Raw genomic sequence first — 4,105 nt, 5'->3', positions numbered from 1 at the left:
GCCAGCAGCCACATCACCTAGCCAGCAGCCACATCACCTAGCCAGCAGCCACATCACCTAGCCAGCAGCCACATCACCTAGCCAGCAGCCACATCACCTAGCCAGCAGCCACATCACCTAGCCAGCAGCCTACACATCTCTGCCCACTGGCATTACGGAGCAGCCTTCTCACTGTGGCAAATGGTTGACCACACAATACACGTTACTCAATAGCTACACTACCAATTTATTTCCCTGTGGTTTTCGTGACCATTTCATTCAATTTACTCTACAAGGATCGAGGCACATCTCAACTCACACTCCAACCAAGCCCCCCCCCCCCCCCTTCGCTTCTTTTCCCTCCCACCCTCTCTGTCTCTCTCTCTCTCACACACACACACACACACACACACACACACACACACACACACACACACACACACACACACACACACACACACACACACACACACACACACACACACACACACACACACACACACACACACACACTCTCTCTCTACAAACCTATTCCACTGGTCCCTCTGTGTGTCTATCAGTCTATTTAAACTATATCACTAAGGATTGTCAGTATGCTAATTTTGGACTATTCACAGGTTAGACTTCCTGAAGACCTTTCCTCATGCCTTGTCAGAAATTCCACCAGCATCTTGAGGAAGAGATACCTATTCATGTGCTCCTCGTTCTTCTCCGTGGCAACACGGATCCTGTGTATCTCTTGTCCATGTCCATTCAGGAGATTGCAGCATTCTTTGTCCAATGCTGTAGAAGAGGAAAAAAGAAACTGCTTCGACAGTTCTTCTTGCTTGTGCTGCAGGGGTGAAGAAGAAGAAGAAGGAGGAGAAGAAGAAGAAGAAGAAGATGAAGAAGAAGAAGAAGGAGAAGAAGGAGAAGAAGAAGAAGAAGAAGAAGGAGAAGAAGAAGAAGAAGAAGAAGAAGAAGAAGAAGAAGAAGAAGAAGAAGAAGGAGAAGAAGAAGAAGAAAATGAAGAAGAAAATGAAGGAGAAGAGGAAGAAGACGTGAGGAAATAATTATTGATCCTCTCTCTCTCCATATGATCGAATAACCCCCAATGTGTCTTAAGTGTGGACTTCCAATCCGTTTAACAAGAGAGAAAAGAATATGACAAATCTTCTAGTGAGGAAATCTGCTGCTTAATGGTGTAGTGCTTTTCTCCAGCCGGTAGAGTGCACGGTGGCCTGTTCTGGTGCACCGGCGGCGACACCGATCCAGTCCCCAGCACAGTACTATATCCCGTTAGTCCGTTAGCTCTGAGGCGCGCAGGCTGCTGTGGTGTCGAGAGGCGGCATGGAACAGCTCGGGGCTCTGAACACACACCGACAGACACCGTCACGCGACGGCGACAAAACCACCGATACAATCATCCCGGGCACTAATGTCTCCACAGCCCAACGAATTTACACACTAGTACGTCACGATTAAATGTGAAGCCTATAGCGGACTTGGTTATAGTGTACAGTATATGTCAAGTATTTAAATGATGGCATTGGCAATAGTGTCTCGCCTCACTCGCAGCAAATGTGACAAGCTCATTAATTAGAAGCACGCAAATGTATGTCTTCAAGACAGATTTTAAACGTTTCATAAATTAGCTTAAAAAGGTACGGGTGTTGCATATATTTCCCCTTACATCTCGTAGTGGTGAAGTTCATTGCAGTCTGAATATTTCCTGAAGATAGAATAGCCTAGAAAGTCCAGATCTGTCACGGCGTGGTTCTGATGCTGGTAGAACGTGCGGCGGGGTGATTAGTCGGTCCATCCCCCGCGGTCCCCGTTCAGTATCCCAGATCCACTGCACCTGCCGCCCCCCTCCGCCATTCTGAAGCACCGCAGTGGCCAATACACACTGCAGCTCCTCGCAGCTCTTCTCACTGGCTTTTCCCAAATGCCGTCACAATTCTTCCAGCTACAGAAGGAGAAGGAGGTGGAGGAGGAGGCGGGGTTGCATGTGTTGGCTCGGTTTATTCCAGTGAGTCAGAGGGAGATATATATTGTTCCTTTCTTAACCCAAACTCTCTGACGTTAGAGCTAACATAGAGTGATGACGGTGGAACACAAAACTGCGGTCCTGTAGTTGACCATTTTGAACCGAAGAGACCGTGTGTTCTGAAGAGCGAGACTTCCGCAATTAGAGCGGGAATGGATAGTGTCCGATGATGTGAATAAACCCTGGATTGTATTTAAGTAGCCTATATTTTTTGGGGTTGTAATGAGGACAGTGACATTACTCTCTAAAAAACTACACTTTAATCATCGCAAGCATGTTTTAAACAAAATGATTTATATGTTTAGTTAACGTAATAATTAAAGTTTGCATTAAGGTGTCTGTAATAGAATAAGCGTGTCAAAAACGAATGTAGACGTTATTAAATGGATGTCTATATCTTTCAACATCTTTTACAACTGAAGAGTACCAAGATGGCTGCACGATGGATTCAATACAGCGCCCCCTGTCTGTCATCTAGTGTATTTAGATGGCTGCACGATGGATTCAATACAGCGCCCCCTGTCTGTCATCTAGTGTATTTAAATGGCTGAACGATGGATTTAATACAGCGCCCCCTGTCTGTCATCTAGTGTATTTAGATGGCTGCACGATGGATTCAATACAGCGCCCCCTGTCCGTCATCTAGTGTATTTAGATGGCTGCACGATGGATTCAATACAGCGCCCCCTGTCTGTCATCTAGTGTATTTAGATGGCTGCACGATGGATTCAATACAGCGCCCCCTGTCTGTCATCTAGTGTATTTAGATGGCTGCACGATGGATTCAATACAGCACCCCCTGTCAGTCATCTAGGGTTTATATACATGGTTGATACTCTCTCTCTCTCTCTCTCTCTCTCTCTCTCTCTCTCTCTCTCTCTCTCTCTCTCTCTCTCTCTCTCTCTCTCTCTCTCTGTCTCTGTCTCTGTCTCTGTCTCTGTCTCTCTCTCTCTCTCTCTCGCTCAAAGCTCAACATACATATGTGGTGCATTGACACTGCAGTGCAGTCTCTTTTCCATCACATATACAGTTGAAGTCGGAAGTTTGCATACACTTAGGTTGGAGTCATTAAAACTCGTTTTTCACCACTCCACACATTTCTTGTTAACAAACTATAGTTTTGGCAAGTTGGTTAGTACATCTACTTTGTGCATGACACAAGTCATTTTTCCATAAATTGTTTACAGACATATTATTTCACTTATTATTCACTGTATCACAATTCCAGTGGGTCAGAAGTTTACATACACGAAGTTGACTGTGCCTTTAAACAGCTTGGAAAATTCCAGAAAATGTTGTCATGGCTTTAGAAGCTTCTGATAGGCTAATTGACATAATTTGAGTCAATTGGAGTTGTACCTGTGGATGTATTTCAAGGCCTACCTTCAAACTCAGTGCCTCTTTGCTTGACATCATGGGATAATCAAAAGAAATTACCTCAGAAAAAAAACTGTAGACCTCCACAAGTCTGGTCCAAACGCCTGAAGGTACCATGCTCATCTGTACAAACAATAGTACGCAAGTATAAACACCATGAACAACAGCAAAGGACCTTGTGAAGATTCTGGAGGAAACAGGTACAGAAGTATCTTTATCCACAGTAAAACGAGTCCTATATCGACATAACCTGAAAGGCCGCTCAGCAAGGAAGAAGCCACTGCTCCAAAACCGGCATAAAACAGCCAGACTACGGTTTGCAACTGCACATGGGGACAAATATCATACTTTTTTGGAGAAATGTCCTCTGGTCTGACGAAACAAAAATAGAACTGTTTGGCCATAATGACCATCGTTATGTTTGAAGGAAAAAGGGGGGTGCTTGCAAGCCGAAGAACACCATCCCAACCGTGAAGCACGGGGGTGGCAGAATCATGTTTTGGGGGTGCTTTGCTGCAGGAGGGACTGGTGCACTTCACAAAATAGATGGTATCATGAGGCAGGAAAATTATGTGGATATATTGAAGCAAAATCTCAAGACATCAGTCAGGAAGTTAAAGCTTGGTTGCAAATGGGTCTTCCAAATGGACAATGACCCCAAGCATACTTCCAAAGTTGTGGCAGAATGGCTTAAGGACAACAAAGTCAAGGTATTGGAGT

At 44.8% G+C, this 4,105-nt stretch overlaps 1 protein-coding gene across 2 annotated transcripts in view; it reads right to left on the bottom strand.

Annotated features, from left to right (window-relative positions):
* The window catches only part of LOC139557907 (IQ motif and SEC7 domain-containing protein 1-like), a 295,692-nt gene extending 293,796 nt beyond the window's left edge, over nt 1-1,896 (bottom strand). The window contains exons 1-2 of one of the 2 annotated variants that reach the window (XM_071373240.1): nt 1,652-1,896; nt 666-811 (exon numbers count right to left, since the gene is read on the bottom strand). The gene's annotated coding sequence lies outside the window, so the exon portion shown is untranslated. The remainder of the gene's footprint in view (nt 1-665; nt 812-1,651) is intronic. The other variant, XM_071373241.1, reaches the window with a different exon arrangement.
* Nucleotides 1,897-4,105: the final 2,209 nt, after the last annotated feature.

This window comes from Salvelinus alpinus, chromosome 28, assembly GCF_045679555.1.
Source record: "Salvelinus alpinus chromosome 28, SLU_Salpinus.1, whole genome shotgun sequence".
In the NCBI taxonomy this organism is placed as follows: Eukaryota; Metazoa; Chordata; class Actinopteri; order Salmoniformes; family Salmonidae; genus Salvelinus; species Salvelinus alpinus.
This window is presented reverse-complemented; position numbering and strand designations above follow the sequence as displayed.